Source organism: Petaurus breviceps, unplaced genomic scaffold (assembly GCF_028583685.1).
Source record: "Petaurus breviceps papuanus isolate PSGF00001 unplaced genomic scaffold, PetGlider_PUasm1.0 38, whole genome shotgun sequence".
Lineage (NCBI taxonomy): Eukaryota > Metazoa > Chordata > Mammalia > Diprotodontia > Petauridae > Petaurus > Petaurus breviceps.
In genome coordinates, this window is record NW_027186304.1 from 45,397,717 (window position 1) to 45,420,214 (window position 22,498).

The following is a 22,498-nucleotide window of genomic DNA, read 5'->3' on the forward strand; positions in this document are numbered from 1 at the left end:
TTAAGTAACTTGCTCAAGGTTACAGGGCCAGTTATTTCTGGGTGTGGTGCTGAGTGTCTCAGCCCGGGATTCGATTTCCAGGTCGTCCCAACAATGGAACTGGTGCTCTTACTCGCTGAGCCACCTGGCCGCCCCTAAGCAATTGGGGTTAAGTAACTTGCTCAAGGTTACACGGCCAGGTGTTTCTGGGTGGGTGCTAAGTGTCTGAGCCCGGGATTCGATCTCCAGGTCTTCTCAACACAGGAGCTGGTGCTCTTACTTGCTGTGCTACCTGGCCGCCCCTTCATTTCCTAATCTCTTAATGTTTCACTGGCTTTACTTTGCCCAATTTTAATTTTCAAACTCATACTGAGATTTTACTTCTTATCTTCTCAAATCATCCTGAGAGGACACCAGTTATGCCCCTGTTATTATTTATCTCCACCCACACTTTGTTCAGCCTAAGGTGCTATTTTAACTGTTTTGTGGGGGAAGATCTTGAGAACTTGGAATTTTCTGACCTATTCCACCTTCTTGCAAAAATCCTCTCAATTGTGTCATTCTTGAAGCTTATCATGGTCTGGTTCTTTTTTTTGGTTGTTGTTTGCTTATTTTCCAGTCTATTAATTAACTTTGAACTCTATATTAAAGTTGGATTTTGTACTAAGGTGAAGTAGATGCCATGTCTCAAACTTCAGGCTCGTGACCACTATTCTTTTTAGAGGTAGTTTGGAAAGTTTGGCAGTTTTTGGTACTTTCAAGTCAGTGTGATCCAAGTGCAGGTACTATGTTATGATTATTGCTTTTCTGGTCTATTCTTTGGTCCTTATGCTGGAAGTGCCCCTGATCTCTTGTAGCAGAAAGTAATAATACTTCTCCAGTGTCCTGCTCCCTTGGGAGCAGAAGTGGTCCTAAAATACTCTATTCCCTTGTGATTTTGGTATTACTTCTCAACACCTGTGATGCTTTGTGATTGCAAGCATGTCTTTCTGCCATGGAACTGTAATTCAGGTAGAGGCACTGGAATTGCAACAGTGCTTGATCTTGTGCCCCACAAAGGTGCCCTTTAATCTCTTCCTCATTAGTTACCCAATCCCCTTACCATCTCTGATTTGAGAGCTTCCAAATTTGCTGGTACAGGTGTTACTGACTCAAAGGCCGAAAGCTAGTGTGGTCAGTATGTCTCCTCCAGGCTAGGCCTGAATCCAATGACACAGAACTGTCCTTTTAACCTCTTAAGTGTTCTTAGGCTAGGAAAAAAATAAATATCACCCTGACCTTTTGTGGCTCTGCTATCCCAATATTTGATTTGAGTCATTATTTTAACATTAAAGGGGAATATTGGGAGAGCTCAACTGCTGCCTCTATTTTGTCATCTTGACTTCATCATAAGAAGTTTCCCAATTTTACGTTAATTTTAAACATCTCTTAGATTTTGTAGTCAGCATCCCAATAATTTGATATCTCTGATATTACCCCACTTTAAATCCTTCTTTCTTTTTAGATGATTATCTTATGTCATATTTCACACACACACACACACACATACATACACACACAAGGTTCATTGCCGCCTCCCTCTTTTCCACAATCCCAAGTTTCAGAAAAGTAACATTAGCATCATCTGATAACCTATCTTCTTTTTTCCTTTTTTTTTCAGAAAAAAAATCTTATCCTTCTTTACATCAATATAAACCTTTTCTTGTACATGTGCCCATGATCCTGAGTCCTCTCTATCTTCCAACACTTTAACACTCTGAATCTACTTATATTTTAACCTCTCTTCACCTGCTCATTCTTTCTGTGCTACTGTTGTATGAAAACAGGGGAGGGAGAAAACTGCAAAAAGGTTAGCCCACTCACCCTGAAGTGTTTGTAAGTTATGATATAGAGGTGAAAGCAATAAGGAAATAGTAGCTAATTGGTCAGAGACAGTTTCCAGATAAGACATGTGGGTTACTTGAGAGGTATAGTTGGATAAAGCTCCTTAAATAAATCTTTGTTTTTGTCTCAGTTCTTGCTCAGAAAAACATAGGTTCTGATTTCAACATCAATCTTAAAAAAAAAATTGGTCTTAATAATCTTTGAGTTAAAACATATGGGTTGCTGTATCAACAATGCAGTATTCACAATTCCTATGGTAACTAAATATGCTGAAATGGTTATTCATCACAAAATATACCAGGCTCTCTACATGGGGAATAAAGCTAGAATATTTATTCAAATACCAGAAAACTGATGCCTAAAACAAGAAAGTCAAAGCCACCACAGTAGTTATGAAGTTGGCACACATAGTTAATGTAGTAAACACCCATATTCTCAAGCCTTCAAGACAGAACAGGCTACCTCAGGCAAAGGTCCTCCTCTACCTACTCATGGCAACTACTCAGGGTCCAGGAAGCATGCTCCCTGCAATTATGGCCCCCTGCAGTTCCCATCCATGGCAGTCCTCACAGGAGTACTTAGCAGAAGTTCTGGCTGGCTCAAAACAGGAGTTCACGCCTTGGCTGCTACTGCTGCCAGTCACTGCATCCATTCTAGCTTGGCTTCTGCTTCCTCTTGCTCCACCCCTTCCTGATATGTAAGCAAATCCAATGGGGCGTGGAAGATCTTTCAATCCCATAACCTTTACAGTTGCTTGAGATCTACATAATGGCATAAAACTTCTTTCATTACTCTTCTGATCTGATTAAATTTCTGGTGAGCAAAATATAGCTTCTGAGTGAAGCATAGATTTTTTAATTTGACCCTAAGTCTGGTCCCTAACCACTAGATCTGGTTTCTAAACTGTGTAGGGCTAGGTTTAAACAGTGGCATAAAGTTTTCCCACACTGTCTACAAACATGTCCTGACCTTTCCAATACTTGAAAAAAGTACCTTGACTTTGTCCTTTTTTTTTCCTTCAAACTACCATTCTATATCTCTCCTCCATTCCATAGATAACCTTCTAAAATAGGTGGGCCTACTTTTGTCTTTTTTAACGCTCTTTGCACTACAAATGCAAGTCATGTCATCATCTTCCTGATGTCATAGTCCTCTTCAGGAAGGAAGGTTAAACACAAGATGCCTTCTCTTGGAAACTATTCTCTATAAGCTCACTAAATATGAATTTATAATTAAATTAAGTGATCTTCCTCAAATTTTATTCTTCTTGATACCTCTGCAATCTTTGACATTATTGACTAGGCTTTCTCAATTTTGATTCTTTAAAATTTGGGGAAAATTCTTTGTCATAATTCTCTTCTTGTCTGTGGGGCAAATTCTTCACGGTCTCCTCTGCAGTCACAATATATGTGTTCCACTCCTTATATGTGGATATGCCTTGGGGCACCTTCTTTTCTTTTTCTGAACACTGTCTATTGCCTACTAGAAACATGAAAATTCTGCTAATATATCATGCCATCTGCAGGTATACATAAATAAGTATATGTGTATATATATATATATATGTACACATACACATATATCTATCCATCTATATTCATACCCACACATATATATATATATACACATACATACATGTGTATATATACATACACATTTATTCATTTATATCCACACTACTTACTATGGTGCCATAATGCCTGGAACATAGTAGGCCTTTAACAAATGGAAGTGATGGATTCCATGATTGATCATAAAAAACTAGTGAAAAAAGTATTTTCAAACTCTGTAGTTCTTCATAATTATAAAAAAAATTCCAAAACATGGTGCCATTTCATAACAATAGAAAAATCCTTTAGATGGACAGAAGAAATATTTACCTGCCAACTTTATGAATGTGGAAACTTAGGTTCAGAGTAATTAACTGATTTGTTTTATCACAAAGTTAGAAAGCCCAGACTGAGACATTTCACTTAACCATACCATGGTTCAGGATGTTATTTGGAAAAATAATTTTTTTCCCCAGGAAGAGATTATCTCTCACTTTCCTCCCTCCAAATTCTATTGAATGTATCATAATATCCCTTTGGAATATAAAGAAATACTTAGAATGATTAAAAGCTATTGGGCTAGAATTAAATACTTCCTCTCACATGGAATTATAAAAGCTCGGGTTCATAGACTAAGAATCCAAGTATCACATGCAATTTTTCTCTATATGTATGTGGGCACATTTCCTTAGATTTGTGAAAAATGCAACATTTTTCTTCCTAATTGCCCAGCTAGATGGAGTTTCCTGTAGTCTACTTAATCAAGTGTTATGATTAAATCATACTAGAAGCAGAGTTTCAATTGAGCATTTAATTGATAGGAGGCCAAAGCATTTCTAACAATCATAAGGCTAAAGAAAGGTACTTGTTAGATGCAATGAGGATACAAACATGATTAGGCCATACAAAATGAGACGAGATTAATTTATCTTTCTCCGTTATACTGCTTTATGTTTTCTTTATTATCATTTAGAATGTAGCAACAAATCAGTTCTTATTGTTTATAATCAATGACTCTCAGCTATAATTTCTAGGAAGAATATAGAGAAGCAATTGTTAAAATGAATTACTAGATCAGCTTGTCATATACAACATTCACGTACATTATCACTTAGATAATATCCCTTACATTAATACGGGAAAGATAAGTTTGAAAACATTGACTAAGTATCTATTTCATATGGAAATTAAATATTTGATCCAATTTTCTTCTTTGGTAAATAGACATTTTCCCAAGGACTGAGAGAAAAGAACATTTTTTTCTCTTCTTGATTTTCTCTCTTTCCCCAGATTTCCCAAAAAGATGATTGGGGAGGATGACTGATTGTTATTGCCTGAAAAAAAAAATCTTTGAAGTGTATAATAGAAGAAAAATCCAAAGGATATGTATATGTGTGTGTGTGGGAGGGGCAGTGAAAAGGAGACCATCTTTACTTAGGGAAAAGGAAAGAATGACTCAGAAATATATGAATATTTTTATATGTCCTCACCTTGCCTTGGGTTTTGATCATTTAAAGATTGTGTCTTAGAGACTACATTTCAGTAATATCTATGACTGAATCATAGCAGTTCACATATTATATAAAGATACAAACAAAGATCATAGATATGTATATATTTAGATTATATGACATTAGGTTTTGATGTTAGACTCTCAGTCTAATTCTGGACAATGTGTGTACAAAACACCAATCCATAACTTTAATATAATCATGGTTGGTAGGAATGTCACTTTATATTTTTAAAATTCATATCAAAGATACCTATGACCAAAAGGCATGTGTTACATTTTAGCTATCCCTAAAAGTCAGGAATTCAGTCATTATTTTTTCCCTAAAGATTAAGAAGCATTATTATGGAGGATGGAGTCAAGATGGCGGAGTAGAAACGACTTCCATGGGGCTCCGGCTTCCACCTTCCCCAATTCATGTAAAAAGGGAACTATGCACAAACATTGGAGCTACAGAACCCACAAAATGACACAGAGAAACTAACAACCTGCCGAGGACAGCCCACCAGCCTAGCAGGAATCAGCAAGCACAGAATTCTGGGAGCTAAACATGGGGCTGCTCAAGGCAGCAATTTTAGCCCCAGGGTAGCCTAACCAACCACCCACTAGAGGGAATTAAGATCACCAGCAGCTGTGGCGGTTTGCAGAATTATCAACAAATAGATGCTAAGGACAAAGGGAGAAGTCAGTGCAAGGTGGACTTTGGGATCCAGTAGTTGGGAGTAAGTCTGCTTTTGTCCCCGGGGCGATAAGCTGCTGAGCAGACTGTGCAGCCGCCAACACTTAAGAGCTTCAGCTCCTAGCCTGCAGAATGTAGGGGGACCAAGCAACCAGTCTGAGGGTTAATCGTTCTTGCTTTAACTTCTTGGATCTGTATTATGGTCTAGGGTGGAACACCTGAAGTGTGTGCCCAGCTTGCCAGAGCTAGTGGAGGATTCAGAGAGGGCACCCAAATAATACCTTTGGAAGCTGAGAAAACCCCAGCATTTGGGATGAAGCTCCCCTGTCTGGGGGCAGAGTCCTACTGTGGCAAAAAGTCCAGAGGTAAAGTGACTGAGAGGTGAAATGAATAGCCAAAGGAAGCAAAGCAAAAAGAAGAATCCAACATTAGACTCCTATACTGGAGACGAAAAGTATCGAAGCATGGAAAAGGAGGAAGACAGTGAAGTCAGAAATCCTGCACGAAAAACTTCAAAGAAAAATACGAGCTGGTGACAAGCCATAGAAGAACTTAAGAAGCAAATAAGAGGGGCAGAGCCAAGATGACAGAGTGGAAGCACAACCTTCCCACAGCTCCAGCTTCCACCCTCCCCAATCCATGTAAAAAGGGGACTCTAAACAAATTTTGGAGCTGCAGAACACACAAAACGACACAGAGAAGCTAACCTCCCACTGAGGACAGTCCAGCAGGCTGGCAGGAATCCAGCACAGTGCTCTGGGAGCTGAGCCCAGACCCACACTGAGGCTTTAGCCCCAGGGCGGGCCTGACCAGCCGCACCAGAGGGACTCCAGATCAGGAGCAGCTGTGGCCTTATCCAGATTTATTAACATATAGACACAAAGGACAAAGTGAGAGGTCAGTACAGTCTGGACTTTGGGACAAGTAAGTGGGAGTGCATGGCTTTTACCCCAAGGGCAAAAAGCCACTGAGATTCTGGCACAGCCAGCCAGTGCCACGTGGCAGCTTCAGCTCTTGGCCTGCAGAGTGTAGGGGGACCAAGCACCAGTCTGAGGGGTAATTTCTCTTGCTTTAACCTGCTTGGATCTGGATTGCAGTCTATGGTGAAGGTTCTGGGGTGTGTGTCCAGCTTGCCAGAGCATGTGGAGACCTCAGAGAGGGCACCCATCTAATACCTCCGGCAGCTGAGAAAACGCCAGCGTCTGGGACAAAAGCTCCCATGTCTGGTGGCAGAGACCTGCTGTGGCAGAAAGCCCATAAGTCAAGTAATTGAATGGCAAAATGAGCAGGCAAAGGAAACAAAGCAGACAGAAGATTCCAACAATACACTCCTAATTTGGGGACAAAAAGGACCAAAGTAAGGAACAGGAAGAAAACAGTGAAGTCAGAATTCCTGCACCAAAAGTTTCAAAGGAAAATATAAGCTGGTTACAGGTCATAGAAGACCTTAAGAAAGATTTTGAAAACCAAATAAGAGAAGTGGAGGAAAAATTGGGAAGAGAAATGAGAACAATGCAAGAAAATTATGAAATGAGAGTCAACAGCCTGACTGAGGAAAATAATACTTTAAAAAACAGACTGACTCAAATGGCAAAGGAGGTCTAAAAAGGCAATGAGGAGAAGAATGCCTTAAAAAGTCGAATTTGCCTGATGGAAAAAGAATCTCAAAAACTCAATGAGGAGAATCATTGCTCCAGAATTAGATTGAAGCAAATGGAAACTAATGACTTTATGAGAAATCAAAATGCTATTAAAGAGATCCAAACAAATGAAAGAATAGAAGGCAATGTGAAATATCTCATGGGAAAAACCACTGACCTGGAAAATAGATCCAGGAGAGATAATTTAAAAATTATTGGACTACCTGAAAGCCATGACCAAAGTAAGAACCTAGAAATCATCCTCCAGGAAGTTCTCAAAGAAAACTGTCCTGATGTTTTAGTACCAGAGGGCAAAATAAAGGTTGAAAGAATCCACCTATCACTTCCTGAAAAAGATCCCAAAAAGAAAACTCTTAGGAATATTATAGCCAGGTTTTGGAATTCCCAGATTAAGGAGAGAATAATACAAGCAGCCAGGAAGAAACAATTTGAATATCGTGGAAACTCAATCAGGATAACCTAGTGTAATGTAATGCCAAAAGAAGGCAACTTCCCAGGTTCAAAATACCAGCATAGGTGCTCTCTATTTTATTCAGTGACAAACCAAGAACAGAGAAGATCAAAACATGACATCATTCAAAATACAGCATTTACTAAGCATGATTAAATAATCTCCAAGTACTACCCCACCCCAGGATCTTCCAATCATTCAATCAATTACAAAGTCTCTGTTCTAAATACTTCTCCACCCCTAGATTATACCTTAATTAAGTCCACCACAAAGCTCCTCTTCTCAAATGGAGATTAGTTTCCAAACATAAGGTCAAAAGTTCCCTACCCCTGGATCACAATTGAATCTACCCCAGAGTTACATCAAGTTTAAACACAGCACTTAATACCCAAATGGAAGTCTTTTCTTCATCTTGACACGAGGCAAGTTCTCAGCAATCTTAGTTCCTGGGGAGACAAGGCTTAGCAAAGCCACAAGATACATTGCCAGTCCCTTCATGAATTTATCCTCTGTCTGTAGAACAGTCCTAGAACCCTTGAACACATTAGCAAAGCCCTCTCCCAGGATTTCTGTAAACATACAACAAGAAAATCCTTCTTCAGGGCTTCTGAATCAACAGAAAGGTTCCCAGACCCCTGCAACAACAGCACTGTCCCTCACCAGTGGACAGTATTCACTCTGTCTGCAGGACAGTCTCCAGACCCCTGCAACAACAGTACTGTCCCTCACCAGTGGACAGTATTCACTCTCTGTCTGCAGGACAGTCTCAGGCCTTCTTAGCGAACAGCCAGGTTCCAGGACTTCTTCAACAAAAGGACAGTCTTTCACCAGTGGACAAATCTGGCAAAAGAACATCAAAACAGACAGACAAAGTACCAGCAAAACAGCCATGTCTCCTCAGTCCTTGGCAGCTCAGGGGGTAGGTCTCAAAAGTCCAGGGCAATTCAAAGTGGCCACCAGCAATTCTCTTAGTCTCTCTTTCTCCACGAGGTGCTGCTTCCAAAAAAAGATCTTCCACCTCTCTCTTGTGTCTCCAAATCTACGTCACCAGCTCCTCCCAATTGAGGACTTTCTTTTCACATCAACAAGCCCATCCCACAGGTGGGATTAACAAACTCTGGGTTTTAACACAATCAATTTGAAAACCAAGCCAATACAGGGGAATCTTTAATTGCCATTACTATCACACCTAGGATCTGGCAGCTTCTATGCTGAGGGATCAAAAAGCTTGGAATATAATATTCTGGAGGGCAAAGGAGCTGGGATTAAAACCAGGAGTCACCTACCTAGCAAACTGAGTATCGTGTTTCAGGGGAAAATATGGTCATTCAGTGGAATAGAGGACTTTCAAGCATTCTTGGTAAAAAAAACAGAGTTGAATAGAAAATTTGACATTCAGATACAAGAAGCAAGAGAAGCATGAGAAGGCAAACAGGGAAAAGGAATCATAAGGAATTTATCAAAGTTGAACTATTAACATTCCTACATGGAAAAACAATAATCTTCCCATTAAGTATCTTCACAGTAGGGGTGGGTGACGGGGAAGGAGGGGAATGAATCTGGAATTGAAAGTATTGAAATCAAATATTCAAATATCTATCTATCTATCTATTATTAATACCATCTTACATGTAATAGGGAAATGGATTGTGCAGACACTGAGGCATAGAGATCCACTGGAAAACTGGAAAAGGGTATGGGGGAAAATGTGGGAGAGAGCAGACTGAAGGAGGGGATATCCTGTGGGACTGCTATTTTGGGGCCATCAATGGGGGAGAAAAGGGGAGAAATTTTGTAACTCAAAATTTGGCAGAAATGGATTATGTAAATCAGAAGTTAATAAAGCATTAAAAAAAGAAGCAAATAAGAGAAGTAGAGGAAAATTGGGAAGAAAAATGAGAAGGATGCAAGAAAATTATGAAATGAGAGTCAACATCCTGACTCAGGAAAATCACACTGTAAAAAATAGACTAACTCAAATGGCAAAAGAGGCTCAAAAAGACAATGAGGAGAAGAATGCCTTAAAAAGCCAAATTTGCCAGATGGAAAAAGAAACTCAAAAGATCAGCGATGAGAATCATTCCTTAGGAATTAGATTGGAACAAATGGAAGCTAGTGACTTTATAAGAAATCAAGATGCTTCTAAACAGATCCAAAAATGAAAGAATAGAAGGCAATGTGAAATTTCTCATTGGAAAACCCACTTACCTGGAAGATGGCAAAGTAGAAACAGAACCTCCACTGGCCTCTGGCTTCTACCTTCCCCAATCCATGTAAAAAAGGGACTATAAACAACCTTTGGAGCTCCAGAACCCCCAAAATTACACAGAGAAGCTAACCTAGTGCTCAGGACAGCCTGGCAGGCCGTCAGGAATCAGACAGCATAGTGCTGAGTAAAACCCCAAGCTGAGGCTTTAGCCCTATGGCGGGTCTCACCAGCTGCCGGCCTGAGGGACTCCAGATCAGCAGCAGCTGTGGCTGTTTCCAGATTTATCAACACATAGATGGGAAGGACAAAGTGAGAGGTCAGTGCAGTCTGGACTTTGGGACCCAGTAAGTGGGAGTGCGTGGCTTTTGCCCCTTGGGTGAGAAGCCGCTGAGACGCTGGCACAACTAGCCAGCGCCACTTGGCAGCTTCAGCTCCTGGCCTGCAGAGTGTAGGGGGACCAAGCACCAGACTTAGGGGTAATTGCTCTTGCTTTAACCTTCTTGGATCTGGATTACAGTATAGGGTGGAGGTCCTGGGGTGTGTGTCCAGCTTGCCAGAGCATGTGGAGACCTCAGAGAGGGCACACATCTAATACCTCCAGCAGCTGAGAAAACCCCAGCATTTGGGATGAAAGCTCCCCTGTCTGTTGTTAGAGTCCTACTATGGCAAAAAGCCCAGGGGTCAAGTGACTGAGGGGCAACATGACCAGGCAAAGGCAACAAAGAAGACAGAAGATTCCAACATTAGACTCCTATTTTGGGGACAAAAAAGAGCAAAGCATGAAACAGGAGGAAGACAGTGAAGTCAGAACTCCTGCACCAAAAGCTTCAAAGGAAAATATGAGGTGGTTACAGGACATAGAGGACATTAAGAAGCACATAAGAGAAGTGGGGGAAAAATTGGGAAGAGAAATGAGAACAATGCAAGAAAATAATGAAATGAGAGTCAACACCCTGAATGAGGAGAATAGCACCTTAAAAAGTAGACTAACTCAAATGGCAAAAGAGGCTCAAAAAGGCAATGAGAAGAAGAATGCCTTAAAAAGCCAAATTTGCTAGATGGAAAAAGAATCTCAAAAGCTCACTGATGAGAATCATTGCTTAGGATTAGATTGGAGCAAATTGAAGCTAATGTCTTTATGGGAATTCAAGATGCTGTTAAACACATCCAAACAAATGAAGGAATAGAAGGCAATGTGAAATATCTCATGGGAAAATCCACTGACTTGGAAAATAGATCCAGGCGAGATTAATTAAAAATTATTGGACTACCTGAAAGCTATGATCAAAGAAAGAATTTAGAAATCATCATAATTGGGAAATAAGATACACAGGCACTGGGGCATAGAGGTCCACCATGCCCCACTGGAAAAGTTGAAGAGGTATGGGAGAACATATGGGAGAGAGCAGATTGGAGGAGAGGATATCCTGTGGGACCACTATTTTGGGGTGGTGGGTAGGGGAAAAAAAGTGGAGGAAATTTGTAACTCAAAATCTGGAGGAAATGAATGGTGTAAACCAGAAGTTATCAACGCATTTTGAAAAAAAATAAATCCTATACATACAGATGTTTCAGACTTGCTATACTTTTTTTCTTGCTTGATTTTCCTCTACTAATTAACCTAATACATTCATTTCTAAAATATTTCAAGTTTGCGTGTTTATTCTCCCAAATATGCATGCCTTAAGTAGCCCCCATACTATGGAAGTACACATAGTCTGAAACATTTGATTGTACACTTAGATCTACTCAGAAATTTCCTTCATACTGATGTAGTCTTTTTAAGTACGACTCTCTTGCCCAAAGAGCAGTCATCATTACTGAAGATTTACTGCAGAAGAGGAAGGCAAAAGTGTGTGTGGTAATTGCAATAGGGAATTTAAGAATAGAAGGACCTGGTGCATTGTTTCACTATGATGTTTGAACTATAATGGGTATGAAAGAGAGGAAGTCTCATCCACCTGGAACATGTCTACTCTCACCCCCATTCAGAAACTTTTTGTACCAGGAACTAAGGCCAATGAAAAGTAAATTTTGTAATATGAAAAGACACTGAAGTAGCTTTGTGATCCAAGTCCCATGTACTATCATAAAAAGAAAGAAATCATAAATTGAACAAAAAGAGTATAAAGGAAGACAAAAAACACAAGTAAAATTACCAGTGATCTCAGGGCAAAAGGGCTTAGTAAAAAACATGTTCCCAAGGAGTAAGAATCAATATATGTAACATGTGCTACTAGGGAGGCTGAGGGTGGTGGATCATAAATTCAATTTTGGAGCTGCAGTGAGCAAAGCAGACTGAGATTATGTCTAAGTCTGTGACCAATATGATGAAATTCTGGAAGTGGGGAGCCATTGGCCTTCCCAAGGAGAAGCAAACAGGCTGAAATTGGCAGTTGAGTAGCACATGTTTCTGTAACAATTAGTACTGGGGGCTTGTAAATGACCACCAGAGTTCCACTGTGAATGAGATAGGGATTGCAGGTATTGTTGTTGTTGTTTTTGTAAAACGGGGACAAACAAACAAAAAATAAAGTAGATAAAACATCAGGAAAGTTATTTAAACCAAAGATAAGATTGGCACTAAATATCCAAATGAGTACAAATATTTCTAAATAATTACTGCAAATCAAACAAACTTGAACCAACATCTTATGATTTAGACAATATTGTGCATTCCTAAGAGTTCATGAAACTGCAGTAGAATGTTTCCTTCAATATTTAAAGACAGAAAACATGTAATTGAACAGAGAAATCTTTGCAAAGAACAAATAACAGGCATTTATGGCATAGATTTGATAAATTATTGTCAAAATAGAGGGAAGAGGGGAATTTTGAAACCACAGTAATGAAACTGAAAAGCAGGAAAAAGAAGAACTAATGGAGTGTACATATTTAGTGAAGTAAAGAAGAATCTCAAAGAAGGGAAACAAGAAGAAATAACATTAAAAGAACAGAATTGCTACATAAGTATCATGTTGATCATTCTAATTTTTTTCTTTTTTTTCTTTTATAAAATTTTGAGGTCCAAATTTTTCTCCCTTCCTCTCCTTCCCCTTCCACAAGACATAATGTCATCTGAAATATGTGCAATCATATTAAATATATTTCTGCATTTGTCACGTTGTGGAAGAAGAATCTGAACAAAAACCAAAACCATGAGAAAGAAAAAAAATAACATATTTAATTTGCATTCAGACTCCATAGTTTGTTTATTTGTTGTTACTTTCTTTTTCTGGATATGAATCCATATTACATCTTGAGTGTTTTGAAATTGTCTCCAATCATTGCATTGCTGAGAAGAGTCAAGTCTATCAAAGTTGGTCATTGTTGCTGTTATTGTGTACAGTATTCTCCTGAGTTTTACTCACTTCACTCAGCTGCGGGTTGTGTAAGAATTTCCAGGTATTTCTGAAATCTGCCTGCTCATCATTTCTTATAAAATAATAGCATTGCATTACATTCATATACCACAGTTTGTTCAGCCATTGCCCAACTGATTAGCATCCCCTCCATTTCCAATTCTTGACCATCACAAAAAGAAGTGTTATAAATATGATTTTTACATGTGGGTCCTTTATGCAATTTTTATGATCTCTTTGAAAGACATAGTAGTAGTATTGCTCAATCAGAAGGTATACACAGTTTTATACACCTTTGGATATAGTTCCAAATTGCTCTCCAGAATGGTAGAATCAATTCACAACTCCGCTAATAATGCGTTAGTATTCCAATTTTCCCAAAACTTCTCAATATTTATCATTTTCCTTTTTTTGTCATAATAGCAAATTTGGTTTATGTGAGGTTGTATTTTACCTTGTCTAAAATCAGGATTTCTACCCCTGCTGTTTTTTAGGTTCTGCTCCTGTCCCTTAACTTTACTTTGTGTGTATGTCTTTCTGCTTCAAATGTGTTTCTCGTAAAGAGCATATTGTAGGATTCTGTGTTTTAATATACTCTGGTATCCACTTGTTTTGAGGGAGAGTTCATCCCATTCACATTGACAGACATGATTACTGCCTGTGTATTTCTCTGCATCCTATTCTTCCTCCTGTTTGTCCTCTTTTTTTTCTTTCACCCTTTCTCACTTCCCCAGTGTTTTGCTTCTCTCTACCATTTCCCCTTGTCTGATCTCCCTTCTGTCAGTTCCACCCCCCCTTTGATCCAATTCTGATGAGCATTGTGTGCCATGATCCCTCATCATCCACTCTATTATAAATCTTTTGTACCTCTTTTGTGGAGATAGTATATCCCATTCTATCCCTCCCTTTAATTTTCCCCCACTGAAACCCTCTTCAGCACTCCTTAATTTTTTTGGATATCATCCCATATAATCAATTCACAACTTCACCCTTTGCCTATGTATATTCCTTCTAATTTCCCTAATACTCATAATATTGTTAAGAATCATAAATATCATCTTCAAAGTAGAAATATTAACAGTTTAACCTTGTTGTATCTCTTATGTTTTTTCTCACTTCTTTATCTTTTTTATTTCTCTTGAGTCTTGCATTTATAGATCACTTTTTTATTGTTGTTGTTCAGCTCTAGTCTTTTCAACAGAAATTCTTGAAAGTCCTTTATTTTATTAAATGTCTAACCCCCCCACTCCCCCCCGCTCGGCGGCCTTGGAAGATTATACTCAGTTTCATTGGATAAGTATTTGCTGGTTGTAAACCTAGATTTTTTGCCTTCTGGAATATCATATGGCAAGCCTCCAGTTATTTTATGTGGTAGCTGCTAAATCATATTTAATCTTGACTATAGCACCATGATATTTCAATTGTTTCTTTCCAGCTGTTTGCAACATTTTCTCCTTGGCTTGAGAGCTCTGGAATTTGGCCATACTACTCCAAAGAGATTTTATTTGGGGATTGATTTCAAAAGGATATCTGTGGATTCTTTCCATTTTTATTTTACCCTACAGTTCTAGAATATCATGATACTTTTCATTTACAATCTGTTATAATGTAAGGTCCAAGTTGTTTGTTTTCAATTGTGGTTTTAATGTGGTCAGATAATTCTTAAATTACCTTTCCTAGATCAGTTTTCCAGGTCTGTTGTTTTTGTAATGAAAAATTTCAAATTGTCTTCTATTTTATTCATTCTTTTGATTTTGCTTAATAATTTCTTGATATCTAATGAATTCATTAGCCTCTATCTCCCCAATTCTAATTTTTAAGTTTTGAGTTCCAAATTCTCTTCCTGCCTAACTTTCCCCCATTGAGAAGGCAAGCAATTTGACATAGGTTATATATGTGTAGTCATGCAAAACTCATTTTTATGTAAGTCATTCAGTGAACTAAAACAGAGACAAAAAGGACCCAAGAAAAATAAAGAAAAAAATATTTTCTTTGATCTGCATTCAGGTTTTACCAGTTCTTTCTCTAATGATGGACAGCTCATTTCATCATAAGTCTTATGGAATTGTCTTGAATCATTGCATTGTTGAGAATTGCTAGGTTGCTCAGAGTAGATCATCATACAATGTTGCTGTTACTATGAACAATGTTCTCCTGGTTCTACTCATTTCACTTTGCATCAGTTCATGTAAGCCTTTCCGTGTTTTTCTAAGAGCATCCAGCTCATCACTTCTTAAAGTGCAAGAGTAGTACATCACAATTGCATACAACAATTTTCTTAGCCATTCCCCAATTGATGGACGTGCCCTTAATTATTTGTTATCACTAAAAGAGTTGCTATAAATATTTTTGTACACATTGGTCCTTTTTAACTTTTTTATATCTTTGGGATACAAATGTAATAATAGTATTTCTTGACCAAAGTGAACATATGATTTTATGGCACTTTAGGTATAGATCCAAATTGCTCTCCAGAATTATTGAATTGGTATACAGCTTGACAAATAGTGCATTAGTGTTTTAATTTCTCCTTATCACCTCCAACACTTTTCATTTCCTTTCCTGTCACATTAACCAATCTGACAGGTATGAGCTCAGAATTGTTTTAATTTGTATCTCTCTTATCAATCATGATGTAGAGAATTTTCATATGATTATATGTAGATTTGATTACTTTGTCTGAAAACTGCCTATTCATATCCTTTGGTCATTTATTAACTGAGGAATGGCACTTATTTCTGTAGATTTGGCTCACTTTCTTTTTCTTTTTTTTCTTTTTTAAATTAAATTATTTTAGTTTTCAACATTCAATTCTATAAAATTTTGAGTTCCAAATTTTCCCCATCTCTCCCATTCCCCCACTCAAGAAAGCATGCATTCTGATTAACCCTTGCCCCAATCTTTCTTCCCTTCTTTCATGGCCTTTTTCCATATTCCTTCTCCTTATATTTTCCTGTAGAACAAGATAGATTCCTATATCCCAGTGACTGTATATATTATTTCCCAGTTGCAAGTAAAAACAATTTTTAACATTCATTTTTCTTTATTTTTTATTAATAATTTATTGTTTATTTTTAGTTTACAAGATTCAGTTCCACATTCCCTTGAGTTTCGCATTTTCTCCTCCTTCCTCTCCCCCCCCCCCATTGCAGATTGCAATTAAATATAGGATTTGCAAATACCTTCACATTAAATATTAATCTGGTTGTAAATAAAGATTATGTAATGAAAAATAGGAAACAGGGAAAAAAAAGCAAAATTTAATTAAGGCAAAATTGTCATTATTATTATATTAGTATACCCAGCCAGGAGCAACTGATGTTTTCCCAATTATTTAGATCTCACTTTATTTGTGTGAAAAGTGTTTTGTAGCTGTGTTTGTATAGGTCCTGGTTTTGTATGGGCAGGTAGACTTCCAAATATTTTTTAATGTCTACAGTAACTTTTTTTTTTTTTGCTGGGGGGAAGGTACAGCAATTGGGGTTAGGTGACTTGCCCAATGAAACACAGCTAGTAAGTATTAAGTGTATGAGGTATGATTTCAGATTCAAATTCAGGTCCTCCTGATTCAAGGGCAAGTTCTCTATTCACTGTTCCACCTGGTTGCCCCCCTGTCTACAGTAACTTTAAATGGGATTTCTATTTCTATTTCTTCTTGTTGGAGTTTGTTAGAAACATAGGAATGCCAAAGATTTATATGGGTTTATTTTATATCCTGCAACTTTGCCAAAACATTTATTATCTCAAGATGTTTTTTATTTGATTTTCAGTGATTCTCTATGTATATCATCATATCATCTGCAAAGAGTGATAACTTAGTCTCTTCTTTGCCTAAATTGATTCCTTCATTTTCTTTTTCATAAAACCAGCTCTTAGTTTTATTTATTAATTTAATAGTTTTCTTAATTTCCCCTTGGTTTTCATTATTTTTTGCTTAGTATTTAATTGGAGATTTTCATTTTTTTTTCTTTTTCTAGCTTTTTTAACTGCATGCCCAATTTATTGAAGTCCATTTTCTCTATTTTATTCATGGATGCATTCAAGGATATAAAACTTCCCCTAAAAATTGATTTTGCTGCATCCCACAAGATTTGTTATGTTGCCTCATCATTGTAATTTGCTTGAATTAAGTTACTGATTGTTTCTATAATTTCTTGTTTGACCCACTCATTCTTCAGGATTAAATTATTTAGTTTCCAATTAGTTTTTAATCTATCTTTACATGGCCCTTTCTTGCATATAATATTTATTGCATCATGATCTGAGAAGGATACATTTAATATTTATGCCTTTCTGCACTGAATTGTGAGGATTCTATGGCCTACTACATGGTCAATTTTTGTGTATGTTCTATGTACCACTGAGAAGAAAGTATATTCCTTTTTATCTCCATTCAATTTTCTCCAGAGATTTATCATATCTAGCCCCTCTAAAATTTTATTCTCCTCCTCAACTTTTTTCTACTTTATTTTGAGGTTAGATTTATTAAGTTCAGAGAGGGAGAGAGTAAGGTCCCCCATTAGCATAGTTTTGCTATTTATTTTTTCCTCTAATTCTCTTAACTTATCCTCTAGGAATCTGCATGCTATACTACTTTGTGCATATACATTAAGAAATGGTAAGTAATTACATTGCTTCATTATTGATGGTGCTTTTTAGGAGGATATGTTTTCCTTCCTTATCTCTTTTAATTAGATCTATTTTTGCTTTATCTGTGATAAGGATTGCTACCCCCTTTTTTTTTTTACTTTAGCTGAAACATATTTCCTTTACCTTTTGTGTATGCCCTTGTTTCAAATGTGTCTCTTGTAGACTGAATATTGTAGGATTGTGATTTTAAATCTATTCTGTTATCTACCTCTGTTTTATGGGGAAGTTTATCCCATTCACATTCACAGTTATGATTACTATCTGTGTCTTTCCCTCCATCCTATTCCTTCCCCTATTTGTTTTTATTTCTTCCTTCTCCCTTCCCTCCTTAAGTTTTCCTTTTGACCATTTCCACCCTCAATATTGCCTCCCTGTGCCCCCCTCTCTTCATCTATCCTTCCCCCTTAGTACTATTTCCCTCCCTTCTAACCTCCCACCCCATTTTCCCCTCTAACCCCTCCTACTGCCTGTAGGGAACAATAGATTCTTATACTTAACAGAGTGTGTTATTCCCTCCTTGAACCCAAACCAATGCAAGTAAATTTCATAAAGTGCTCCTCTCCATCCCTCCTTTCTGTCTGTTTTAATGAGTTTTTGTGTCCTTTCACATTAGAATCGTAAACTTAACTGATTACATTAATCCCTCTTTGAACCAGAAGCAATGAGAATAAAGTTCATGTCATGTTCATCTCTCTCCATTCTTTCCCTCTACTCTAGTATGTTTTTATGCCTCTTTCTGTGGCATAATTTACCCTTTTCTACTTCATCCTTTCCTTTTCTCCTATACATTTCCTTTGTACCCCTTAATAAGGTCTTGTATAATCAGATTAGTTAATTTATACACACACCCTCTGTGTGTGTTTATATCCCTTTTAAAGGTCATGATAATCATATAAATTTCAGTGTAACTTGGTATCAGATTCTCAGATAGGCATGTAAACAGTTTGCTCTTATTGAATCCTAAGTTGTGTTGTGTGTATGTGTGTGTGTGTGTGTGTGTGTGTGTTTTCCTTGTTTACCTTTTTATGTCTTTCTGGAGTCTTGTAATTGGAGATTGAATTTTCCGTTGCACTCTGGCTTTTTCATCAGGAAAGTCTGAAAGTCCCTTATTTCATTAAATGACCATCACCTTGCCTGAATGATTATGTTCATTTTGCCTGGTAGTTGATCCTTGGTTGCAGTCCAAGCTCTTTTGCCTTGCAAAATATCAAATTCTAATCCCTCTGATCTTTTAATGTAGAAACTGCTAGGTCCTGTGTAATCCTGTCTGTATTTACAAAATACTTGAATCTTTCTGGCTGCTTGCAGTATTTTCTCCTTGACCTTGTAATTCTGGAATTTGGCTACTATATTTCTTGTTTTCAATTTGGGATCTCTTAAGGAGCAATCTGGTGAGTTCTTTCAATAACTATTTTACCCTCTGATTCTAGGTCCTCAGGATGGTTTTCTTTGACAATGTCTTGGAGGATGTTATCCAGGTTGCTTTTTTTATCATGTCTTTCTGGCAGATCAATAATTCTTAGTTATCCCTCCTGGATCTGTTCTCCAGATCACTTGTTTTTCCAGTGAGTTATTTTACACTTTCTCCTAGTTTTTCAAACTTTATTTTTTTCTTTGACTGAGTCTTCATGCATCATAGAGTCTTTAGCTTTCATTTGACTATTCTAATTTTTGGTGAATTATTTTCCTTGGTTAGTTTTGGTAGCTCCTTTTTTTGAGAAGCATTTTCTCCAGTTAGATTTTGAACCTCCCATCCCAGTTCAAAAATTTACCTTTTAAGGCTTTGTTTTCTTCAGTGAGAATTTTATTTTCCAATTTAGTCAATGTAAATTTAAATTTATCTTCTACCTCTCTAATTTAGCTTTTAAAATTTTTCTTGAGCTCCTCTGAGAATGTTCTTTTGAGCTTGAGACTACTTCTTATTTCCTTCTGTTGTCTCAGGTATGGGTATATAGTCCATGTTGTCTTCCGAATTTGGTTGTTCTTGCTCTCTATAATAGGATTGTATCATTCTTGAATTCACAGTTTAATTCTTGCCCATTGTGATTGCCCATGTACTGACTTTTAGAGTGGATTTCTGTCTCTGGGGTGCAGAAGCCTCTGACCCATGCTTCTCAGGCTTGGAGCTAGGGATTTAATTTTTGACTTTGTTTGCTATATATACCCCTGGGTGTCTTTACTGAGGCCAAAGCCAGGACGCTTAGTGTTTCCCATGGGTTACTCTGAGGCTTACAGAGTCACATGTGGGGCAGGAGTGGTCTGGCCACTTCAGATTTCTACCTCTGTGCCCCTGGGCTACAACTCAGGCAAGATCAGCAGCTTCTGGTTGACAGTGGTGATGTCTACAGATTCCTGTGTTCAAGCCAGGGCACACCTGAGCTTCTGTTGTTAGTGCTTGTTGGTTCCACCCCTGTGGGCTTTCTTTGGGATCTCCTGATAGTCAGCTGAGGTGGGGCTTGTTGGGAGGCCTCCAGGCTTTCACTTCAGGCTCAGCAGTGCTTAAGTCAGAACCTTCCTCTAGGACTCCCAAGTCTGAGGCTGTTTCCACTCTTTTGGGATTTTAGAGTGGAAGGGGTGTTAATATCTGGGTTTTCAGAGTCAAGGAGGGAAAATAGAGCAGGTAGTGTTTGCCATTTCAGCTCCAGAAAGCTCAGGTAAGGTGATTTTTAGACATTCAGGTTTCAGGCTGATAGCCCCAGGAGAAGCTGTTGCCCTGGGCTGTTCACTTTCTCTTATCCAGCTCCTAAGAATCCTCTGTCTGGTGGTGAGACATCTGCAAATCACCCTTGGGGTGCAAGGATCAGCTGTCTGGGGTTAATTCTCACTCTGCTATTATCTGCTCTCAGGTCCTCACTCAGCCTCTGCATGCTCAGGATCCCCATGCCCAGACCTGCATGGGCACTTTCATGGGCTGGGAATCTGCCACACTCTGTCTCCCAATGGATTCCATCACTCTAAAATCAATTCGGGTTCACTTTTTTATTTTATTTTATTGTCTTTATTAATTTGTTTACATTTAGTTTACAAGATGCATTGCCAATATTCCTTGAGTTTCAAATTTTCTCTCCCTTCTCCCCTCCCTCCCAAGGCAGCATAGAATCAAGTATAGTATCTGCAAATACTTTCACATTAGGCATTAGTCAGTTATAAAGAAGGATTGTATCAAAAGGAATGAACAATGGGAAAAAGGAAACAAAACTGAACCAGAAAAAGAAAAAGAGTAGGAATTATGTTTCAATCTGGGTTCAAATTCAATTCTTTCTCTGGAGGTAAACATCTCTCTCCATCATGAGTCTTTTGGAGTTGACTTATGATTCTGGATTGCTGAGAAGATTCCAGTGTATCAAAGTTGGTCATCACACATAGGCTATGTCTGCAATTGTGTACAAATTTCTCCTGGGTCTGCTCTTCTCACTCAGCATCAGTTCATATAAGCCTCTCCAGGTAAATATGAAGTCTATCTGCTCCTCGTTTCTTATAGCACAATAGAATTCTATAACATGAATATACCACAACTTTTTCAGCCATTCCCAAATTGATGGGGACCCACTTAATTTCCAAATGTTGCTACCACAAAAACAGCTGCTATAAATATTTTGGTACATATGGGTCTTTTTCTTACTTCTCTGATCTCTTTGGAATACAACTGTAGAAATGGTATTGCTAGGCCAAAGGGTATAAAATTATTTATAGCCCTTTTTGCAAAATTCCAGATTGCCCTCCAGAATGGCCAGATCAGTTCACAACCCCACCAAAAATGCATTAGTGTTCTAATTTGTCCAAATCCTCTCTGGCATTTGTCATTTTCCTGTTTTGTCATCTTAGCCAATAGGACTGGTGAGATGTAGTTTCTCAGAGTTGTTTTGATGTGCATTCCTCTAATCAATAGTGATTTGGTGCATTTTTTCATATGCTTATAAATGTCTTCAATTTCTTCCTCTGAAAAATGCCTGTTCCTATTTTTTGACCATTTATCAAATAGGGGATGACTTCTATTCTTATACATTTGACTCAGTTCTCTGTGTATTTTAGAAATGAGTCCTTTATCAGTGACATAGATTGTAAAAATTCTTTCCCAATTTTCCACTTCCTTTGGCTTTGTTTGCACAGAAGCTTTTCAATGTAATGTAATAAAAAATTATCCATTTTGCATTTTATAATGCCCTCTAATTCTTGTTTGGTTACAAAGTCTTTCCCTCTCCACAAATCTGACAGGTAAAATAGTCCTTGCTTTCCCAGATTGCTTACAGTATCAGCTTTTATACCTCGATCATGCACCCATTTAGATTTGATTTTGGTATATGGTGATGGATAATGGTCTATACCCAGTTTCTGCCATACTATATTCTAGTTTTCCCAGCAGTTTTTGTCAAATAGTGAGTTCCCATACCCAAAATTGGGGTGTTTGGGTTTATAAAACCTCAGATTACTGTAGTCATTGACTGCTGACACTCGTGTAACCAATCTATTCCATGATGCACTACTCTATTCTTAAGTCAGAACCAAGAAGCTTTTTTGTTTTGTTTTTCATTTTTCAAATGCTTCATTAACTTCAGATTTACA